The sequence below is a fragment of the Arvicanthis niloticus genome, chromosome 3, assembly GCF_011762505.2.
Source record: "Arvicanthis niloticus isolate mArvNil1 chromosome 3, mArvNil1.pat.X, whole genome shotgun sequence".
In the NCBI taxonomy this organism is placed as follows: Eukaryota; Metazoa; Chordata; class Mammalia; order Rodentia; family Muridae; genus Arvicanthis; species Arvicanthis niloticus.
The window spans coordinates 57,332,849-57,357,443 of NC_047660.1; the positions used below are offsets into that span (position 1 = coordinate 57,332,849).

General features: G+C 41.5%; 1 long non-coding RNA gene across 1 annotated transcript in view; it reads left to right on the top strand.

Moving 5' to 3' along the window:
- LOC143441704 (uncharacterized) overlaps positions 1 to 22,454 on the top strand; it is a 31,909-nt gene extending 9,455 nt beyond the window's left edge. Inside the window, exons 2-4 of the long non-coding RNA XR_013109328.1 lie at positions 3,403 to 3,464; positions 9,755 to 9,911; positions 22,015 to 22,454. This is a non-coding gene — a long non-coding RNA (uncharacterized LOC143441704). The remainder of the gene's footprint in view (positions 1 to 3,402; positions 3,465 to 9,754; positions 9,912 to 22,014) is intronic.
- Positions 22,455 to 24,595: the final 2,141 nt, after the last annotated feature.

Genomic DNA, 24,595 nt, shown 5'->3' on the forward strand with positions numbered 1-24,595 from the left:
TGGTATAGCTAAAGCAGTGTTCGAGGGCTCCGGTAGTGAAGATGGGGGCGAGCCCTGATCAGCTAAGCGACCACTCAGACCCAGATCCAAGGCTTTGGGTTGGCCCATGCCAAAGTCTACATCACTTGTGAACTGTTGTAGCATATAAAAGACCAGTCTTGTGATCCAAAACTGTAGTATCTCCGAAACACAAGGCAACAACAGGATAATTGGGAGGAGACAGGGTGAGGATCCAATATTAATGGTATGACAGAAGCCAGAGACCTTGAACCAGACCAATGACTCACTGCACAGAACAATTGCTAGTGACCATGTGTAGACAGAGGGATACTGTGGGTCACACTGTGACACACTACACCTTCCAGAGCAAGATGTTGTCTATGCTTTGCTTTGTTTGTCTGTTTTTTATTTTATTTTGAGAGAGATGTTGAAATGGCAGAGAGTGAATAGGAGGGAATGGGGGGATAAATGGGACTTGGGTGCATGATGGGAAACTCACAAAGAGTCAATGAAAAATAAAAATTAAAAAAAAAAAGAAAAGAGATGTTATGTCAAAAACTAAGGTGGAGAGTGGTTATGGGAGACATCCAACACTGACCTCTGGTCTATACACACAGGTAGCCAATCAACCAACTCTCACGCATGTGTGCACATATGTATATGTCCTCCCTGCGTATACACAGAGGCACGTGTGCATACAGAAACACAGGTACACGTATAAAAATGCACCTCTTCCCACATATGAGTGACACACACACACACACACACACACACACACACACACACAGTAACTCTCTCAGAAACCATTTACCGGTGTGGTGAAGCACTCTTGGGATTAAGTTAACTAAGGGAAAGTGTATGACTGTGTTTTCACAAGATCTGTCAAAGGTTCTGTATGTAACCCATCAACTATGTATCTGAGAGCTCATTTGCTCCTAATCTCACTATCAATGGATACTTCAGGTTTTGTTTCGTTTTTTTTTGTTTGTTTGTTTGTTTGCTTGCATTTTGTTTTTGCAGTTTTGTGATTTTATTTAAACCCAAAATATACGCACAAACCGTCTTGTCATTTGCTTGCTGTGTAGCCTAACATTAGGATTGGTGACTCTGAAGGCCAGCAGCACTGCTCTTCCCATGAGGGCTTTCTGGTTCTTGGAGGACACGCTGTGAGCAGTCTCAGCACAGTAAGATTTGTTGCACATCAGCAGCACTTCCAGCTCTTTGACATTGTGGACCAGAAACTTCCAGAAGCCGCTAGGCAGCATCATTAGTTTTTTGTTGCTCCTGTAACCGATGTTAGGCATCATGATCTGGCCCCTGAATCCTCTGCACACCCTGTTGTCAATACTTCTTGGTTTCTGCTTATCCATTGTGGGCCCAACAGTCTACAGGCAGCAAGTCAACCAAGAATGCCTGGCTTGCAGTTCAGGTGGGTACAATCTATGTCCTTTAAATAAAGAAAAGTACCTCAGACAGCAGCAAGCAGAGTTGTGGAGACTCGGGCTAACTGGTAGCATGATGTCAACTGAGACAGACACATGTGCTGAGGCAAGACACGTGAGGCAAGATACATGGAGGACATGTGATGTTTGAGGGTATAAATAGGACTCAATGGACAGTGACAGAGGCTGAACTAGGCTTGCTTATAGAGCTATCTGAATAAGTAGGTTGTGTCACTGCTGTTGCTATCCCAACTCTGCTGGCTCCTAGCATCTGGTGGTCAGCATTGCTGTTGATAGCAGCAGCCAGCTTCCTGCCTTTTGTTTGTGCCATCCCTGTTTGTTCTGACATTGGGTTTGGGTCTAGAGTCTATACAAGTCAATGCTCTTTAAAAGCCAAACCAGTGGAGTGGAAACTTAAGGCTTCTTTGGAAAGTCGGTTGGATGGGGTTTCAGGTTTTGTTTTCCTGAAGTGGACACAGTTAAAGGCTAAGGCAGACTCGTGAAGGAACGTTTACCTGAAGCAGACACAGGAGAAAGGATGTTCAGCTAAACCAAGCACCTGAAAGGACACGTAATGAAGTATTCTTTGCTAACGACATCCGTGTATTAGTCTGCCTTACACTGTGTGGTTGAGCTGCATCTGTTGGGACTCCATAGAAAGAAACACACCAAAAAACTTCTGGTGGTGTGCTGCAGTTTCTTGCCATTTCCTCGGACTCGGGCTAACTGGTAGCATGATGTCAACTGAGACAGACACATGTGCTGAGGCAAGACACGTGAGGCAAGATACATGGAGGACATGTGATGTTTGAGGGTATAAATAGGACTCAATGGACAGTGACAGAGGCTGAACTAGGCTTGCTTATAGAGCTATCTGAATAAGTAGGTTGTGTCACTGCTGTTGCTATCCCAACTCTGCTAAATTGGACTGCTGGTGTATCCATGAAGTGTTTGAAAGCGGATTGAGCTACCAGTCCTAACCTGTGAACAGCTGATTTTCAGACAACACAGACTAGAGTTGCTCCAAGGAACCCTTTCTAAACAGATTTCCCCCATATCCTTTCTTTCCCACTACCTCAGGTGGGGGGTGGGCTAAAAAGGAGGTTAAAGAATTTAAGAACCATCAATTAAAAATAAGGTTTTGAAAAAAATTAAAGATGCACACCAGGGGTTGCAGCTGAGAAGCAGGACATGGGAATGTCATCTGAGCCAGGGCTTGCTTTCAATGGAGCCTGGATCTTGAGCCTGACAAGGTTTTCTAAGGCAAAACTTGTCCTAACCACTTCTCTAGAGTTCCACGCCTAAAGCAAACAGAATTAAATGCTAGAGGGAAAGGAGGGCCAAGCTACTCGGTGCTGCCTTCTGCCCAGATCCTGACCATCTTATGGTCTCCAGAGGTGGGCACTCACCACAAGGCATGGTGGTCATCTCAGTTTCCATTGCTCTTGGCATGGCTGTTGAGTGACATCTCAATTATAGTCCAATTGCCCTTGATTGCAGGGCCCATCTGAACCTTTGAGAGCTCACTCTTAATCCTGCCCAGAAAACACAAGATCACATTCCACTTTGGTGGTTGAATGTACCAGATGGTCCATATGGCCAAGATGCTGTGGCTCACAAACTTTTGGGGGCCATGTGCTTGCTGAAGAAAACTGAGATTTAGCCACTTGGGAAAGTTGACCACAGGGCTGAGTCCCCAGGGCTGTTTTTAGGGAGCCTTGCATGAAAGCAGCTGCCTCACTGTTAGCAAATAAAGAGTCAGTGTGAGAAAAGCCAGAATAGACCAAGTAGATCCCTTTGCAGATCTACAAATCCTGTCATCTGGAGGTGCCCAACCAGCTAGAAACAGTTCAGTTTAGTAGCTTCGAACAACATTAATGTCTCTGCTCCAGATGCCTGGTGTGTCATGTGATGTTCATTGCAATCTAGTGTGATTAGAAATGTCTTTAAATTTTTATAGGTAAGAAACTGTAGATGGAAGCCTTGGAGAGAGGGAAAGACTCCCAAGAAGCCGTTTTACAGGTGAGAAGGCCAAATCTCAAATCTTGGGTTTGTAAGAATTAAAACCTTGTGGGTTTGTTTGTTTGTCTTGTTTGTGTTTTGCAAGTTTTTTTTTTTTTTTTTTTTTTTTTTTTTTTTTTTTTTTTTTTTTTTTTTTTTGGTTTTTGCTTTTTGTTTTGTTTTGTTTTGTTTTTGCAGACTCACCTGAAATAGCACAAAGACAAGGATTCCAGAAAGGGCTCTAGTTCAGCTTTCCTCATTTAACTCCTGCAAGGCCACCTTGGATTTCCAGACCTTTCCCTTGCTCATCAGCTTTTGTCTGTTGTCTGAAGGAACACAGGCAAGCTCTCCTGAAGCAGAACAACCTCACTGAACACAAAACCCTCCGTTGGATTTTTAAAGCACCTCACTATCATCATCATCACACACAGTAGGGCATCATAGTTACTGGGTTGTGGTTGTCATGTGCAAGGCCTCTGAGTGGGACAAACCAACCAATATTCACATCTTCATCTCCAACTGCTGGCACTGGGTTTTGCAAATAGTAGCTGTGGTTTTGATTCAAATACATTAAGATGTCTCTATCTCCCCACCCCATGACTTTAAAAATATACACTAACATGTTAAAGCTGATAATTAAAATATATAGAGAAAAAGTCTCCAGGGGCTTACTACCCACCTAAACCAGGCTTACTGAGAAAAACAAAAAATGAACCCCTGATTCCACAAACATCATGTGACAAGTCATAGAGCATCAGTTCTAAGACCCCTGGTGACATCTATCTCTGAGGCATGAGACAAAGAAAGCCTTAAAGAAGAGGGCATCCATAAAGGGAGGCTCTTATCAAACCCGTCCCACTCTCGATGCAAAGTCTCACCAGAGAATCTGAAGTGTGCAATCCACTGTGGGCCAGTAGCACAAATCCTCCCCACTGGCAGCTCAGCTCCTGACCATGCTGAGTGGATAATCTGCCCAAAGCCCCGGGAGAAGGAAGTGTGCTCCCTTCTAAGGATAAAGCTTCCTGTGTATCTACTGTCCTATAAGTAACAGCTTCCAGCAACAGGTAAAAGTATACATCTACAAAATATATCAACAAAGCACACTGTCAAGAGTACATCAGCAGAAACAGGTTTGGCACCTATATTGAGCATACAGATTTAAAATGATTATGATCAACATTAAAAGACATTTTCATAGTAATATAAGTTAATGTCTGAATAAGTCAATAACTGGAAAGCAAAAAAGAAGTCCCTTGTGGCATCCCACGCAATATGTGTGGTCAAGGAGAGAAGCCTCACTGCCCATCCTCCGTGGGAAGTGCACACTAGTGTTTTTCTGAAGATGAGAGAGAAACAACCTCAAAGTGCAAAGTCTAGCAAACTGTCCCCAGCCAGGAGTCGCAGTGAACACTGAGCATGAAAACGGATGCTAATAACACATCTCCTAATTTGATGATATGAAAATGGGACTTTCCTGTCTGGCTTTTCTTCTCCAAACTCATGACCATGATCTAACCACAAGAAAAATATCAAACAAGTCCAAATTCAAAAACATGTTATTAGACCAAAAGTCCCGAGTACTATCTAAGTCATCATAAATAAAGGATTTCTGTAACACTGTCACAGCCAAGAGGGTCACAGGAAGCCATTGTACCTAAATACAAATGGGGCCAAGATAAAGGCTATATGAACAAAGCCTTAGTTAATAATCATTTATCAAGACGGGCTTATAAATATATTTAATGAACCATGCTCATAGAGTAACAGTGAAAAACTAGGTATGGAATGCAAGATACATGCAAACCTAAAGCCATCTTAAAAATAAACTTTATTAAAAATGAACACAACTGAAGTAAACATAAATAAATGAACAAAAATGATCAATTCATAATAAGCCAGACAAGCAAGAAGAAAATGGAGTTACCTTATGCCTTAGTCAGTGTTCTATTCCTATGAAGAGACACTACGACAACTGCAGCTCTTATAAAGAGAAACATTTCACTGGGGGCTTGCTGACAGTCTCAGAGGTTTAGTCCGTTATCAGCATGATGGGAAACATAGTGGCATGCAGGCAGACATGCTGCTGGAGAGGTAGTTGAGAATTCTGCATCTGGATTCATAAGCAGCAGGTTGAAAAGACTGGGTCCGTCCTGGGCTTCTGAAACCCTAAAGTCAACCCCCCAGTGACGCAATTTCTCCAACAATGCCACATCTACTCCAACAAGGCTGTTTCAGGAAATATTAAGAAAAAGACTATCGATATCCTGAACTACAACGGGCACCAGCAGGCCACATGGCTCCAAACGGGTGTTTTCAACTCGGCATTCTCTCTGACCTGGAGCTCCCAAAATGTCTATACCCAACTCACTAAGTTCCCTTGGCAGGTTGCTGCCACACCAGCCCCACGCAACGACCACCCACCCCGCGGTTAGCCACCACAACACCCAGCAACCCGGTAGAAACAAAACTCTAGAAGCTTATAATTAGGCAGTCAGATTTATATATCAATAAATTCTCAGTTCACAAGATGCCCATACAATAATTTCAAAGCCAATTGATAATGATACAAGCTGCCCACCAAGATTAGACAAGTTACCCGGGTTATTTTATCCCCACATGATATTACATCTACCTGTGGCAATTTAAAACCACGAAGAATCTGAGTCATCTTGTACATCGCCCTGCATCTTGCTGCCTTCTCCCTACCTGTCTCCCCTGCCTCTGTCTCTGTAACTCTTTGCACCACCTCCCTTTTCCCTGTCCAATCACAGGCTTCTTGTTGTATAAATAATTAAATTAATTGGACAGGGAAAATCCTGCTACACAAGGCCATACCTCCCAAACTCTTTCAAGTAGTGCTATTCCCCGATGACTACGCGTTTAAATTTATGAGCCTATGGGGACCATTTTATTCAACCACCACACCTTATTAAGAATCTTTCTAATGGGCACCAATCAGCATGGCTTTAATCCTTGCTTTCAGAAATCAGAGGCATGTAGATTTCTGTGAGTTTAAGGTCAGCCAAGGCTACACAGTGAGACCTGTCAAAAAAAATTTTTAAAAAAGGTTTTTCTTCAGCAACACAATTTTATACCTAGAAAATAAACCTTTTAAAATAAATGAGGTATATTTTTCTTGTACAAAATCCCAAGAAAGTTAACTATTAGTGTATTTCTCTGTAAGACAGAAGGGCGTCATCCAGACAGGAGGAAAAGTACTAGGCAGAGATGCACTCGTTTACAGAGAGTCAAGAGTTGATGGAAAGGGGATGGATGAAGGCTGAGTAACTGAACCTTGGTGCTCTGCTTATACTATATTAAAAGGCTAAAGAGTGACAGTGTGGACAGTGGAACCTGCCTTGGCAAGGTCCTCATACTACATGTCTCATGACTGAACCCTACTTGAGGGCAAACATGGATTCATTAAAATGCATTTTTTAAAAAAAAAAAATCTAGAGCAGCTACCAAAAGTAATAGAAAAATAAAAAAGAGTGTAAAAAAATGGGTCACTATCTTGGAGTAATGTCTATTAACCCCTTAGGCCCTGCAGCATTATTTACAAGTGATAAAACACAGAAACACCCTAATGTCCACTGACAGAGAAAGAAATTGAAATATGTACATATAGTGGAACATGGCTCATCTCTGAAAAGAAAAAAGTCTGCCGTTTTCACTAATATGGATGGACCATTCACTGATGCTCATATGTTATTGGTTTGGGGAACACTTCACATCTAAACTATAAGGCGCAACATGAGACTTCAATTGCATTACATCATACTTAATGTCCTTCATCATTGAACCTTACACATTCTTAGTACAAATACTGACGATTTCATATCAAGAGAGCATCGGGATGCCCTTGTAGGTCTTGAGTGGGCCTGTGGCTTGAAGTACACTGGTGGTCCATGAGCATAGACTTGCCTCTAGGCTCAACATGCAATACATAACGAGCAGTGACAGATGTCAGTAATGTCTCAAGGAAATGATTTTTTAAAGTCAGTACTGAAAGACAAGAGAGATGGCTCAGCAGTTAAAAGCGTTTTCTGCTTTTCCAGAGGCCCTGGGTTCTGTTCCTAGCACCTACATCACAATCATCTGCAACACCAATTCTGGGGGAAACCATATTCTCTCTTGGATTGTGTAGACCTTACAAGCACGTGATAGATAGGATTACATGCTGGCAAAAACACAATAAGTGGTTTTAAAAGACAATATTGAAGATCAAATGTTATGATACAGATTTAAACTGTTCCCACCAAAAGACTGAAGCGGCAAACTTAACTGCAGAACTAAATAAACATAGTGAGCAAGTTTACAGGTCTTAGTCTAGTTGGCTAAGCATGAACAGTTTCAACACTTCAATGGAAAGACAGAATTGGACAAAAAGAAACACAAGAAATTCATTCTGAGAATCAAAGTCTTTCTACAAAGCAGAAAAACTTGTTTGTACTAAGGATATGCAACGTTCAGTGTTGAAGGAAATTAAGTAGTAGGGCATAATGCAATTGCAGCCTCATGTTGTGTCTCATGGTTTAGATGTGCAGTGTCCTCAAAAACCCATAATGCATGGGCATCAGTGAATGGTCCATAAAAACAGTAACTAGAATGAGCACTAGACTGTATGTTGAGTAGTTATATTAATTTTTTTAAAAAAACAGACTGGGCTGGAGAGAGAGATGGCTCAGCAGTTTAGAGCAGAGACTGCTCTCGCAAAGGACCCACATTCAGTTCTGGCATCCATGTCATGTGGCCCATGACCACCTATAATCCAGTTCAAGGAGGTCTAACACCTATGACCTCCTTGGGTAAAATCTGGAGTCACAGAACCTTCCGGGTCTATTCACTTAGCGACAGACTTCCAGAAGTCCTTCTTTTACTCTTTTAAACACTTTTTCGAGAATTTCATATGTGAGCACTTTATTTATATCATTTCTGCCTCATCCTCCAACCCCTCTCTGTCCCTCCTCTCCCTTTCATATTCTTGACTCTGTCTTTATAATTATTGTCACATATGCACAAATACACACATGGAACATGTAAAGACAACCTGCTGAGCTGAGTCCATTGAGTTAGGGCTGTCCACTTAGGATTGTCCCTGGAGAACATTGATTCTCTCCCTCTTGGCACCCTCAACCTGCCGGTAACTCTTCTAGGGGTGTGGTCTTGTGAGATTACCCCATCCCCCACTAGTTGGCATGTCAACTAGTGTTGTCAAGGTGTGGATCTTATTTAGAAAACCATATGGTTGGGAGTTTGTGAGTGCCTGCCTCCTTTCCTGACCTCGCATAGAAGACACCATCATGCACCAGACTTCCTGGTTCTCTGGCTCTTCTCTCTTCCATGATGTCCTCTGAGCCTTAGGTATTGGGTATTCAACCCCAATGGATACACTACAACACAACCTCCTGCCTGAGCAAAGATTCATAGGACCAAAACAATGATGATGAGGGCCATATAAATCCCACCTCTAGCTCAGAAGCTATTATTAGGTAGCTGCTGCTAAGGGAAGAAGGTATTTTTCTTTGGGTGGATACTGGTATGTTACCCATGCCTTTGAAGATGAACCCACACTCATGAACATTTGGGTGGCACTAATTAAACACAGTATGTGATTTTAACAAAGGAAAAAAAGTTGAATTTGGGAAAGAGATGTGTTGGGGACAGAGCAACTCAGAGGGAATTGAGGGTGGCTATGATCAAGATACATTGATTGTATACGTGTATGGAATTTTCAAAGAATAAATAAAAATGTATTAATTCTAAAATGTAGTCATTATTGGGCGTGAGAAAAATGATGCGCCACAAAGGATAAGTTTTGTCCCATACAAATTTGAAAATAAACCAACAGAAAGCAAACAGAAGAGAACCAGTAAATGAAAGGAGACGGTCCATCCTTTAAAAGGGTCAGTCCCTACTGACCAGGCCCAAGGAGGTCACCAATGGCCTCAGCAAGCCATTTAGAGTTGTACTTCACAAAAATGTATTGAAGGAACAAAAACAAATAAAAGAGTCAAGTACACCTCCAGATCTAATGGAGGTGCAGGCGTCCCCTTTCCATGTGCTAACCTCATGGTCACAAGCCAGCACAGCAGACCGTGAGCCAACACTACCAAGTCTTTTCCCGTCAGCAAAGTGAGGGTGCTATTTCAGCTGTTATAAGCAGCTTATCATGATTTTGTGAAAGTCTGGCCTCAAGACTTTGGATTCCTTCTTAATAACATTTAATGCTACCATCATGTAATTGGATCCATTTTGTCAGTGCAATGGGAATATCAGTAAACTCTCTTTCTCTGTCTTCTGGTTTTCAGACCCTCTAGTTCCAGAATCCAACACACCAGGAACTTGAAACATGGAAATACCCCAGCGCTACGCCACACCCCTGCCTTCTCCAGATTGCACAAGACCTCTGCAGGGTTTCTCCTTCTTGGCTGCAACCATGATCTCCCTGTTTTGTGGAGTCTCGAGGTGTGCATGGGGCGTTTTGGGAAATGCAATGGTATCAGGAGATGGTACTTCTTAAACAGGTTACCCGTCGACACTAAGTGCCTGGCACCTGGCCACCCCTCCAGCAAGTAGTTCCATTGTTATTGAAACCACGTGTTCATTAGCAAGGTTGGCACCAGCTCAAGCTCCGCTGTCCGAAGTTGGTTGTATTCCGTTCTCGTCCAGACAACGGGGCAGTGTAGGACAGTTTGGGCATGGGAACAAACAGTCTTGCTTGACGAAATTTGAGTCTTCAACGGCTCGAAACACGATCCGGTTTCTATCTTGACGTATGTCTGCACTGATGTTTCAGAGAGAGACATGTTTTGAAAGAAAATCCTGTTCTTTCAGTGCTATCTTTGCAAAGTTGTGCTTAATTCTTTCCACGGCTCGCAGGAATAGCCAGCGTCCCTGTTTCTTGCTGAGCTAATCACTTCATCCCTGGAGATCCATGCAGAAGTGTTTCACTTAACATAAAGGAGCGACTCTGGATCGTTGCTTTCAATTAAGAAAGCCTGAGAGAGTTCTGAGAACAGCACTCTCTCTTCTTTAAAAGGAGGGGGAGGGGTGTGCAGACCTGAGGGAGGAAAGGAAAGGGATGAAAGGGGGCATGGAGTCTGGGAGACGCACATTCAAATTGAGCCATCAGCCTTGCAGGCTTCTAGAAAGCTCTGTGCTGTGCACATTAATCTCATTCTACTCTGGTAGGAAGGCAGGCGGGACCTTAAACATATTTTCTAATTATTATTTCTGTCCATGCTTGTGTCTCACATACAGGTCCAAAAGCATAGATTTTCTTGTAGTCTTTAGTGGAAAAGCAAACCCATTTTTTGCTTGTGTCACTCGCAAAGCTGCCAAAAATATCTATTTAAATCTATCCATTGCATCTTCTTACAGAAGAATTCCTTATAGCTAGCTTACAAGTGTTAAAGTTCTGTCCTTTTTATATGTCTTGATAAGCAAGTGGGATTTTGCACATTTAGAAAGCTACACCGTAGTAAATGGCTGAAGTATCTTTTGTGATTGCTACTAGCGATGGTGGCATTGGAGATGATATTCTACTGTGTAGATGATATTCTACTGTGTAGGTTCCATTATTATATATTTCTTATATTATAATTCCTCCATGGAGAGATAGATCTATTAAAATATTTTTCCAGAAATTTGAAAATGACCTAACCCTCACCCCGAAGCAACAATAACACAGCCCAAAAGAAGCAGGACTCTCAGAGAGCAGGGGTGCCAGCCAATAAAGCACACTGAGGAGCAAAGCATCCTACCTGTGATGGGATGAGCTGTCTGGGAATACAGGAGAGACACAACACGTTTTTACCACAACAAGGAATGCTGGAAAGAGCCATGAAAAGGAATTAAACATTAATTTCCCTTACTGAAATCATTAACCACATGACAAAAGCCAGGCCAGTTTCAACAAGCACACTTCTTTTTAGTTTAGTTTATTTCTCTCTCAACTGGTACTGTAGGGTAAAGTCCTTACAGGATGATGAGCCTTCAATATCCCCAGTGGCTCCGCTCTGATTACTATCCTGAGAGCTGGGAGGAACCCCAGCTTGCTACAGGAGTGCCCAGTGCCCGCTGGTAAGCCCTGGGTCTTCCCTGGGCTTTGAGCACTGGCAGAGCAAGCAAATGTTTCAGAGATTTGCTCTTGATTTTTTTTTATGTTGTATAAATTCAGTTCAAAATCAAAACAACAAAACCTGACAACAGAAAAGCAGTTTTCATTTCTCCGGGGAAGCAAGGGTTAACCCTGATGTCCAGTGTGCTGAGTTCGTTTCTGTGTGTGTTTGCATGTCCAGTGGGAACCGCTCTGCCCATGCTCTTTGTCCATATGACCTTTTGCAGGAAGCAGAGAAAGGCTTCCCTTGTTTCCTTCTGCCGAGTGAGTTTAAAAACATTGTTCCCTAACAACTGAAAGGGCCAGTCATAGAAGGAAGGATGAGACAAAGGGTAAATATTCTCCCCAGGAAGGGCCATGTGTAGAGTCAGTCACAAGACAGCAGCTGCCGTAGAAACGGTACCCATGTGTGCGAGATATGCCATGGGGTGACAGTTGTAAAGATTAGCCCCAGTCAGCCTCTCACACGCTTCCTGTACTGTGGTCCTGGTCCTTTCAAGTAGATAAGGTTATTGTTGAGTCTATGGTGGGTTGGGAAAGAGAAATTAATCAGCCTGCTGCTGCTGTAACATAAATACCTACCCTAATCAATCTACCAGAGAGAGAAAGGGCATTTTTGCTCCTGGTTATGGAGATTACACTTCTGGTTACTGCTGCTGTTGGCCCTGTAGTGGGGCAGCATGTCACAGTTGGGAGTATGTGATAAACTTACGAAGTTCAGGTGATTGATGGAGTTTGGGCTGATGTCTGACTCATAGTAGGTCCTTCAACTCTTTCTGTAGTTATCTTCCCAATATCAGAATGTATGATTTGGATAGGTATACTTAGAAGTTGGCAGAATTCTCATATTTTCCCCCTGATCTGTGGAGTGAGGGCTATTATGGTTGGAAAGGCTAAATGGATGCCTTTGGAGTTGCTTCTGCAAGGGAAAATAGTGAACCGAAAAAAAAAAATTCACATCCTTGGAGGAGTCACAGAAAGTAGCATCACCATCAAAGACTTGAGAGCTGCAAGAGTGATGGTTCCCATCACATCTCTGATGAACTCTCCTATCTGGCCAGTGCAGAAGACAGATGATCATGGAGAATGACACTTGACTATTGAAAATTTAATTAAGTAGTGACTACTATTGCGGTTGCCATACTAAATGTGATGTTCTTACTTGAGGGAATCAACACATCTGGTACATGGTATACAGATACCGACTAATCAAATGCCTTTTCTTGGTACCTGTCCATAAGGACACCAGAAGCAATTTGCTTTCAGTTGACAAAGCCAGTAATATACCTTTACAGTTTTACTTCAAAGATACATGAACTCTCCATCCCTATGTCATAACTTAGTTTAAAGGGATCTTCATTGTCCATCTCTTCCAAAAAAAAAAAAAGTTACACTGGTCCAATATGCTGATGACATCATGCTAAATGAACAGAATGAACAGGAGGCAACAACTACTTTGGACTTGTTGGTAATGTATACACACATCAGAGGATGAGAAGTAAATCCAGCCAAAACTCAAGGGCCTCAGTGACATTTTTAGGAGTCCAGTAGCATGGGGCATGCAGATATATTCCTTCAAAGGTGAAGAATAAATTATTGCACCAGGTCCCTCCCACCACCAAGAAAGAAGCAGACTGCTTAGTGGGCCTGTTTGGATTCTGGAGACATCACATTCCTCACTTGGATCTGTTACTCTGGCCCCTAAACCAACTGAAAGCTGATAGCTTTGAGTGGGGCTTGGAACAAGAGAAGGCTCTTCAACAGGTCCTGACCACTGTGCAGGCTGCTCTACCACTTGGACCATATGATACTGCAGGCCTGTGGTGTCATTGGCAGTTAGGGATACAGTCTGAAGCGTTTGGCTAGCCCCTATAGGTGAATTACAGAGGAAGCCTTAGGGGCTTTGGAAAAGGGCACTACCATAATCTGAAGATAAAGCTCTTGATCTGCTATTGGACCTTAGTGGAAAATGAACATTTGACAATGGGCCACCAAGTTACCAAGCAACCCAAGCTGCTCATCATGAGCTCAGTGCTATCTGACTACCAAGCTATAAAGTTGGATGTGCACAGCAGCAGTCAGTTATCAAATGGAAGTTGTATATATAAGATTGGTCCTGAGGGCACATGGAGAATTTTCTCAAGCTGCCTATGGTTTCTACTACTGTGACAAAGCCTTATATCTTCATATCTCAAGCATATATCTATAACCTCATTGGATGTTCCCTGTGATCAATTGATGGAAGAAGTGAAAACCAGGGTCTGCTTTACTAATAGTTTTTCAGGCTATGCTGACACCATGCAGAAGTGGACAGCTGCATCATTACACCATCTTTCTGCAACAACCCTAAAAGACACTGGCAAAGGGAAATCTCTATAGCAGGCAGTGCCCATGGTCATACATTTTGTCTGAAATGAGAAATGGCCAAATGTGCAGTTGTTCACTGACTCGTAGGCTGTGGCTAATGGATTGGCTTAGCTGGCTAGAGACTTGGAAAAACACGATTGGAAAGACATCTGCTAAAGAAGTATGCAAAGGATGTAAATAAACACTATGACCAAGGTAACATAGAAAAGAGTTTATCAGCCTTACAGTTTCAGAGGATGAGTCCCTGACTGTCATGGCAGACATACATGCCCCTGGAGCAGTATCTAAACGCTTACATCTGATTCCAAACAGAAGAGAGAGAGAGAGAGAGAGAGAGAGAGAGAGAGAGAGAGAGAGAGAGAGAGAGAGACAGAGACAGAGACAGAGACAGACAGAGAGACAGAGACAGAGACAGAGACAGACAGAGAGAGACAGAGAGGATGGTGAAATGGCATGAGCTTTTGAAACCTTAAAGCCCACCCTCAGTGACACACCTTCTCCAAGACTACACATTCTAATCCTCCCCAAACAGTTCTACCAACTGGGGACCAAGCATTAAAACATATGAGTCCATGGGGGCCATTTTCATTAAAACCATCATGAAGCTAGATCTCAAAATGAGAAAGAGATTCGAGTCCCACTATTTCCCTCAAGGGCATACGTCCAATGGTTTAACATCTCTTCCCAGGACCCACCCATCTATTATCCAGAGACCAAACTGGAGCCTAAGCCCTGAGCACACGGGTGTTTGGGGGCACACTGCATGTTAACTGCAGCACAGAGAGATTAGGTTGCAGTATGCAGCACTGTGGATGGACTTGCACACTAACACACAGAATCTAGCTGTTTGTCTATCTTTCAAGCTGACAAGGGGTAGCCTGTGAAAAAGAAGTTTTTTCTGATACTTTAGTGCAAGCCAATCTCCTCAGAGGGCACACGCAAGCCTTTCCTTCTCAGCATGCAATTGATAAAGACAAGAGTACAATTTCTCTCCACTTGAGCCAAAGCTGTCCCTTCTTTGATCAGCAAATTGTTTGGGACTTCCAAGCCTTGAAACAAAAAAAACCTGATAGCCTTTGCTCCCTCCTCAAGGGTTCCTTGAGAATTCCATGAAGTCATATTTTGCAAAGACACCAGGTAGAGAGAAGGGAATAGAGGAAAACTAAGGCCTGAGCACTCAGCACTGAGAACAACTCCTACCATCTTCAAGGACAGAAGCTCTGCCCTGCTGAGGAACTGTCAGCTGTAATGACAGTTTGTTGCAACTTGCATGTGGTTTCCTGTGTGTAATCAATAAGTGAAACTATTCTTCCAAGCAGAACATTTACCTATTTGGCAAAATGACAGCTTCATACTTTAAAGGGTAGACAGCTTAACATATAGGAGTTTGTTGTTAGGAATGTGGCTTGTTCTTGTTTGTGGATGAGTGCAAATCAGACATTGAACGTTTCTCATAAAATAATATTTGAATGAGCTAACTAAAATCTGAATTAAATTACTTTAAGAATGCACACAATGTATCCAATAAGAGAAAGGTTTTGGCATAGTGTTTCAGGACATTGTCAGTTCCAAAGAGCAGTTTGAAGCTTTCCTGTGCTTGGTGGGTAAGAGAGCTTTTCCTTGGTCTCTGCAGGTCAGAGTCCAAGCCTCTGAAAATCTGAATTAACAGACAAAGAGCAACAAGTGAGTTTAATGTCCTCACTTAAAAGAATGTGATAGCAGGAAGCCCTGAAGTACTCCACAGGTTAGTTCACTCTCTTCACAAAACAGAGACAGTGGGATACCACGGGAGCAAGGGTTGTGCTACACAAACGATGTGGCCTCTGTGGCAGTCTGCTGTGGTTGGTTTCATGGCAGCCTACTATGACCACCTCCGTGGCAGCCTACTGTGGTCATCTCTATCTGGGGTCTTCTTCCTGAACAAAGAGTTTTCCTGGGCAGAAAGGTGGAGTGGGCATGAGGAAAAAAAGCCTATGCCTGAATGTGTGTTTCCTTTACTAATGTAGATGAATATACAATTCAGTTTTCACAAAATAACAGCTTTTTGGAGCTCTTTTGTGCATGTGTGGATCTGTATTTTTCTCTAGCTGAAAATACACAGAATAAATAACATTCAAGGTGGATATTTCACCCTCCTAACTCAGCTAATGTATTCTGTACATAGACTGACCAATATTTTCAGGAAGAAGGCATCCTCTAATTTTTCTGTTTGCCACAAAACTTCACATCTATTTCAAGTTAAAAGGATGAAGAGAAAAATTATTTAATCAGCACTTGATAAGGGTGCTCACTGGCAATCGTGTAGCAAAATAACTTCCTCTTAAATTCTTTGAAGTATAACCAAGAAAACATATTTACTAATATTTTTGAGGATTTTGTAGATAAAAGATAAAAATACTTTAAAAACAAAACATAGTGTCATTATTATACCCCCCAAATAGTCACAGTAATTATCTAATAGTATCAAGTATCCTATTATTATTTGAAGGATTTCTTTGTTTGCTCATGTATTGTGTTTTTGATTGCTAGTTTTATTTTGTTTGAGACTCAAAATTCCATTTAAGAGGATTGGATAGCTTTTGCTTATTTGCTTTTTGTCTTTTTTTTTTTTTTTGCTTTATTTTGTTTGTTTGTTTGTTTGTTTGTTTGTTTTTAATCTATGAGGTATTGTTGCTTTTTCTCTCTTGCAGCTCAAGTTTTCTGAGGATAACAACCCATGTAACATGAGAAATGGTGTGTGTGTGTGTGTGTGTGTGTGTGTAGTCATACAGTAAAATGCAAGGGTTCTTGACTTCATTAATTGGCTCTCCTTATTTTATGAGACAGTTTCTTGTTAGCCCATAGCCTTCAATTATGCTGTACTTACAAATATTTTCATGGTGCAGATTTACATGTGTCTGTATTCTTGAACACTTGCCTCAACAGCCATACTAGGGAGATGCAGACCTGGCCCACATAGCACTTTCCAGAACTTTGAAAGCCAGCTAACTGGGAAGAACTTTCCAACTTACAGGAATCCTTTTTCACATCTAAATCTCTATCCCTGAAATTCATTTTTTGGTTTGTGGACAGGATCATTTTTATATTAGCAGAAGACTATACTGTTTTCCCAATAACATCTCAAAAGTCTGTCTCCTCCCTCACTGATTTGCATGCGTGATAGAATCTGTTTCTGGGATTTAAAAATTCTGATCCATTGCTCCATTTCGTCAAGAAGAAAAAGCATGTTGTTGCTGTTGGTTGGTTGATTTTTGGATTGTGATATTTGGGATTAAACCCAGAACCTGTGTACACCAGCAAGCTACATACATCGATACATAGCTGGGGCCACCTACAGATTGCTGTGTAGGATTATGATATTTTATTATCAGTGTCACTAGCCAGTGTCACTAGCCAATTACATATTGTTATTCTTTACTCTTTCTTGATCATTTTTCAAATAAGCTTGTTAGCATAGATAGTTGATTATAAAACGTTTGCAAAACTGACATATTTATTTGGATTACATCCCATACACAAACTAGGGACTGTTGAAAACTGCATGCTGTTAATGTTTCCAGTCCTTGAACATAGCACACCTTTCCATGTGGTCCATCCTACACCTTTGTTTTGGAGGGAATGCACACCATTTTTATTATATAATTTTTTCTATACCTTGGTAAATAGAGACCTGGGCATTCATCTTTTCCTTCCTTTGTTTCTTCCAACCATTCTATTGGCTAAAACCAGCAGATCTTATTTCCCATTACCTCTATCATACAGATTTTCCATTTATGTGTGAAGTTTGTGCTATGGTTGGATTCTGAAACTTCCTCATAGGCTCATGTTTCAAATGCCAGTGGCACTATTTTGGGAGGGTGTGGATTCTTTAGCTGGTGGGGCTTTGCTGGCAGATGGAGAGGTGGGCCTTCGAAGGCTATCACAGCTCCTGGCTTCTGATGGAACCGCTGCTTCTTGTTCTGCAATAAACAAAGAAGGCTCACAACCATCCAGTTCCAGCAGATCTGACACCCTCTTCTGGCCTCTGCAGGTACCAGGCACACATGTGGTGCCTGTATGTACACTGTATGTACACACTAGCAGACACTTGTATATACAAGTTTCAGGGCTTTAGTAGTCAGAGAGGCCCCATTCATCATTAGATGACTGTGGCTCCTTAAGGAAACAATGGAGAGAGAAAAAAAAAAACAGGAGAATTCTGGGCTCTGCTTCTGCTTGAGCTCCTGCTCTGACTTGCCTCAGTGATGGATTGTGATCAGGATGCATTAGCTAAATAATGCACCTTTTCTCCTCAAGTTGTTTTTGGCCACAGTGTCCATCAAAGCAACCAAAAAGCAGATTATAACAGCCCAGCTACCCAGAGTGTACAGCTCATGCATGGTCTCTTCATGAGAAAGTCCAAGTTTCCCAGTATCTGTTACAGATCTTTGACACCCAGAATCTGAATCAGCCAGCTTCTTTGTCTAGTCAACAGCCTGAAGACCCACACAGTTCTATTGATTAAACCTATGACTATCCTGAAGGCTGTTGGGCTCCAGCTTCGAAACTGGAAGTGCTGAGATATAGGAACTGGCTAGTACAATTAGAAATCCTCTAGCATAAACAAGTTTGAAGAAGCCGACTGCACCCTTCCATGATTGCCACCATTATTTCAAGAGTATTTTTTGACTCCTGGTGCCCATTGTGAAACCCTAATTCTGAAACGTCATGAGGTTTTGGAGTGTATTTTCATAGCAGCTTTGGTCAGTATGTGAAAAAAGAGAGCTTGAGGTGTTTTGTTTTGTTTTGTTTTGTTTTTTGTTTTTTGTTTTTTGAGACAGGGTTTCTCTGAATAGCCCTGGCTGTCCTGGAACTCACTCTGTAGACCAGGCTGGCCTCGAACTCAGAAATCCGCCTGCCTCTGCCTCCCAAGTGCTGGGATTAAAGGCGTGCGCCACCACCGCCAGGCGAGAGCTTGAGTTTTACCAAAATTAAAGAGCTGATTGTTGAACTGTTTTGTGCTTAATATCATATAAATATTAGTGAAATAAATGTAAGGAACAAAATTGGAAACCTGATTTTATTACAGCCTTATCAGACATTTCTATAGAAACAGTTAATCCTAGCTAGCTTTTGTTATTTTGGTACCTACTGTTACCTATCAAAAAATAAACAATACAAAACACTAAGATGTGTGATAATCAGGACATTTCTTTAATAGTAGTAAGTCCCGTGTAATTCAAGGAAACCAAGAAGACACTGAACCCTGATGGTATTTTCATAGGAAAATGGGTAGCAGACAGATACCTTACAGGATGATGGCAGATTTGACACGTCTGGCATTTTCTCAATCCCTATGATATTGAAACAAAGCAATAGTATATGGGTGGAGGGAGAGGGATACAGAGGACATTGAGTGTGACAGTGGACAGTTAATGATGGGGTGAACCCAGAAACATCAGCCTGTAGAAGTGTAAGAAACATAGCCCAAATACTGAAGATTTGGTAGTAAGGTAGGGATAGAGGCAGGTGTCTCCTCAGTGGGGCTGTAAAGAAAGAGAGCAAAGCCTGTCAAGCCACACACTACAAAACTTCTCTGAAATACAACCTAGGCCAGAAGCTCTGCACAACCAGCCAGTTGCTCTTAGAGCTGAGCATCTGCTGCACTGCCGAGTCTGATCACAAATTAGAATTATCTGACAGACAAGCCATAACAGAGAAATTGTCCTGGTTGCCTTAACTGATATTGGAAGACCCGTCCCAAGTGTGGGTAACACCTTTTGGTAGCAGTCTTGATAAAAAGAGTACAGCAGAAGGAGTATTGTCCATCCTGGCTTGGGCTTTTCTTTTGCCTCGAAGTTGACTTACTCTATAGCTGCTGCTGCTGCTGCTGCTGCTGATTCTTGTGATGATTCCAGAGCCAGTGTGTCCAGGCTTCCATCACTGACTCTGGACCAGCAGCTCTCCAGGAGCCTTCCTGGTTTTCAACATCACGTTGGGACTGCTATAGGCATCCAGCCTCAAGGACTATTGGGTTCCTCACCTCTCCAGTGTTAGATATCTTTTGTTACAAGTACAATGTAAGCTGATTTAATAAGTTATGTGTATATATGTCTCTAAATACATTTTATAAATGTATACATCTGTGCCATCTATCAACTAGCAATCTATTAACTTGACCAAACTATCATCATTTAGAAGGAAAGAAAATCTCAGTTGAGAAAATGCCTTCATAATATTGGCCAGTAGAGAAGTCTGTGGGGCATTTTCTTGACTAATGATTGATAGGGTTGTTCCAACCCACTTCATGACAATAGGCTCTGTGTTGTGGAATGGAAGATCTCAGCCTCTGTAGGACCCACTTGAGTAGCTTTCATTAGCAGAGTGTTTGGGGTGCTCTAGGAAGTCCTCCCTCTCACCAAAAGCACTTCACTGATGTACCTGTGAAAATGAGAACTATCCAAGCTACTGAGGTGTATTCTTTAGGTGTAATCTATACTAGAGTGGGACCAAGGGCTGGCAGGCTGGCTGACATCATCCAGGTGAAGTCACACAGAGCTGGTGTCCACCCTTTTCTCAGAAGTCAGAAAGCTGTGCTTGGATGGAAGAACCTTCTGTTGCCCCATGTAGTGAAGAATTTGCATCCCACTATTTAGATTTGTATTTGTGAACTTGGGCTCAAGTCAGAGTTTCCTGAATCCCTACCACCCAATTAAAATTCATTACAATTTAATGATAAAACCACTAAAGAGACTAAGGAGAGAAGAATCTTGTTTTAACAAAATTAAGCCAGCATCATGCCTCACAGAGAAATGTGAAAGATAAAAGGGAGAAAGGAGAAGGAGAGAGGGAGAGAGAGAGAGAGAGAGAGAGAGAGAGAGAGAGAGAGAGAGAGAGAGCTCTTTTACTTCTGTAATGGCATTAACTCACTCATGAGCTATTATGGTATAATCATTTTTTTTAGGTCCTGTGTCCAGCACTGTTACAGCAAGGATCAAATTTCCAACACACACTATCAAAGAACACATTCAAAGAACAACATTATTTTACAGTGCTAACATCTTACCTACCATGTGACACAGTTATTACAGTTAATGAAGTATCTGTATTAACTACAGTGCACACAGTACATTAACTAGAGTACATGGCTAATTTAGTTAGCTAGTGTTCTCCAGGTGACCTTTATCTGTTCTGGTATTCCAAACTGAATTCTTCATAACATTGATCTGCCTTGTTCTTTAGGCCCCTCTTCACTGTGGCAGTTTCTCTGATGTCTTCATTTTTTCATGACTTTGAAAACTCTAGTCAGGGATTTTGTAGGCTACTGTACTATTGGCATTCCTGTGGGGCTTTCCAAAGCTCACACTGGTGCTGTGGATGAAAGATTACTGAAGTTAAGGGCATTTTCATCTCATTGTACCCAGGGTCATATTGTCAACATGATTCATAACCATCAACCCTTGACCTTGGTCAGAGGTCAGAGCAGCAGATGCCAATCTTTGCTCTTGTAAAATGACTATGCTCCTTTCTCTCCAATTTCTATATTCAAAAACTTGAAAAGAAGTCACTCTACCTATGTCAGAATTGTGCTTCCTTCCTTTGGGAAACTGGCATAATCTATCACTATGCATTATTTGGAATTATTCTAAAGAGAGTTTTTTTTCATCTGTGCTCATCAGGGAAATTGAACTTTAACTTTCTTTTTCGTGTGATGTCTTTATCTTGTTTTTGTATGGGTTAGTACTTATTCTATAAGAAGAGTTTGGAAAACATTCTTCTTTCTATATTATGCAAAAATTTAAGTAGCATTGATGTTAGTTCTCTGAAGCTCTGGTAGAATTATGCAATAAATCCATCTGGTTCTAGACTCTTTTTTAAAGTTGCCCATTAGTGCAATAGTAGCAAAACTTTCTAGAGGTTGCAACTCCGATCTTGATTGGATAACAGGACTACATTACAGAAGGGAATTTATACCTGATAGCATGTTAAACAAGGTTAAAATTCATGAGGAAGTCATATGCCCTAAGGGAGAACTTAGATGTTGTTTTTATAGATGGTCATGTTGTCAAACTGCCTTCTAAATAGGTATATTTAAATCCATAGGTTGGTGCTGCTCCTGACCTTGGTTCAAGAAGCTTCTTATTGCCTGAGAAGTGATTAACACAGAGATGCAGGACTGCTCAAGATGCTGATCACATGTGACCATGAGTGAACATACCTAGAAGGCTGTCAGAGAAATGGAAAGAGCAGAAGGTGGGGAAGGATGCTGTAAACTGTTGTTCTCTGGATGTGACGGGGCTGACACAGCACACGTCTGCAGCAGCAGTGCTACCTACACCAAACTTGTACAACAAGATCCACTAAGTTAAAAGCAAGGATCTGGGGATGGGGGTCATAAGTCCCACCCCTAGCTGGGGAGCTATTGACAATTGCTGGCTACTAGAAGGGGGAAAGTCATTTATCTTTCAAGTGTGGCCACTGGAAGGTTGTCTGTTACCCAGATGATGACCTCATACCCATGCACATATGGGCAGCATTAACTGGTCTCATGGCTTAAAAATAAACAATTATAAAAGAAAGACAAGAAGTCAGAGGTGAGATGCAATGGGGAAGGGTCCTGAGAAGCATTGGCACAGGGTAGTGAGGGGTGGGTATGATCAAGGAGTGTTGCTTAAATGTATGAAATTTTCAAGTAATAAATTAAAGAAAAAAATTTCTCTGTGGAGCCCAGTTGCTTTTTGGACTCCAGCGTTTAGAACCTTATGAATGAGCTTGACAGACTCAGTCACCTCCTGTTTTAAAATGACCTTGGTTTCATTTTTTCCTAAATAATTATCAGCACAGGTTAACATTTTGTACTTACCATTGATGATGATTTTCAGGAAATATATTACAAGAATACAAGAATGTTTATTATTTTAATAAGATGTGAAGCAACTGCTTTTATCTTTATTGGTGATTTTGAGTTTTGGTGCCCTGTTGCTAAAAGACAAACATGGAGAACCCTGCCCCCAAACAATCACAGTTTAGTGGAACCAATTCTGCAAAACTCTAACTCTCTGCCGCCAGTGATTTAAGCAGTCCAAGATCAGAATGGAGCAAGAACAGCAGCAAGATTTTCCTTTGTCTTCATTGGGAACACCAATTCAACTATGATTTTCAGACATTTTCAGAGCATAAGAAAACTGCTAATTTAGAGGTATAAACCTAGTATTTAAGCAACACAGACTGTGTGACATACAAATGGGCCAGGTATATATCTCCCTTCTTGTACCAAGACTGGAATGAGGCCCCTCCATGACAGCACTACGGAAACACCAATTACCCAGAGTCTAGTTAGAATTCCCAAGGGAGACATGGGCCCAGGAGGTCTGGAGCTTCCAGATGGTCACTTCAGGCCACAGAGAGAACAGAAACAACAAGAGGGTGTCAGACTAAGCAGAAGAATATTATTGTCAAAGAAACAATTATTGCAGACCCGAGAATTAACTATTCAATAAAAGAATCAGTTAAAAGATGTGACTATTCTCACTTGACAAATGAGAAGTTATCTGAAGGCTTTAAAGTTCAGCCACGGCCTTAACGTAGGCCTTTGAATTTCTTTCCCTGGAATATTCTTACTACATTGTCCTTCCTTTCTTTATTTGGATGTAAACTGAGCTTGTTCTGGAAAATAAAATGTATGGTCTCTTTACCACTGAGGTTCTGAACTCAGTTCATTAAAATATTACTGAGAGCCAGAGAGAGGGCTTACTTAGTGGGGAACAGTGCTTGCCACTAAGCCTGGCATCCTGAGTTCAATCCCTGCAACCCACTTGGTAGGATAGAACCAACTCCAACAAGATGTTCTCTGACCTCCACACATGCACCACAATAAATATGCATGTGGACACACACATCAACAAATAATAAAAGTCTTAAGATATAAGTTGGTATATCTGTGTATGTTGTATTGTTTACTTTCTCCAAAATCATTAAGAATCCTTGCACCTTCTCTGTGCCCTGCAGGTAGGTATGGCTATGTAATTAGTTTTAACCAATGGAATATTAAATTGATACATTAAGTTAAAGGGATATATGACTATAAGTATCCCTGTGCCCAAGCATGTACATGTTAAGACGGCGATCACAAATCTTAAAGGGGTATCTATCTATATGGAGGAGAATTTCACGAGATCAGTGGTTCTCAACCTTCCTCATGCTGCAGCCCTTTAAGACAGTTTCTCATGTTGTAGTGACACCCAACCATAAAATTCTTTCATTGCTACTCCATAACTATAATTGTGTTACTGTTATGAATTGTAATGTAAATATCAGAATGTCTAAATGTGAGTCCCTCTCAAAGGAATTGAAGCCCACAGGTTGAGAAACACTGGTCTGGGTGATTGTCTGATCTGTTCTGGATTTGACTGTACTTGAACAGTGCACATGCATTTACCTTATCAATCCAGCACAACAAAGCTGTGTTACATTAACATTATAACACAGTGAATATTACTGTAAGGCACATCTCTATTTCCTGTTAGCCTTCTGTTGGGTATAATATTGCACACAGATTCCTGGTTATCAGAATCCACTTTGATTAGGAAGAAGCCTAATTAAAGGGTTTCAAATTTCATTAACAACCAACAGGACCAACCTAAAGGAAATTGAAGACATTTTTAAAATGTTGGTTTTAGAGTAA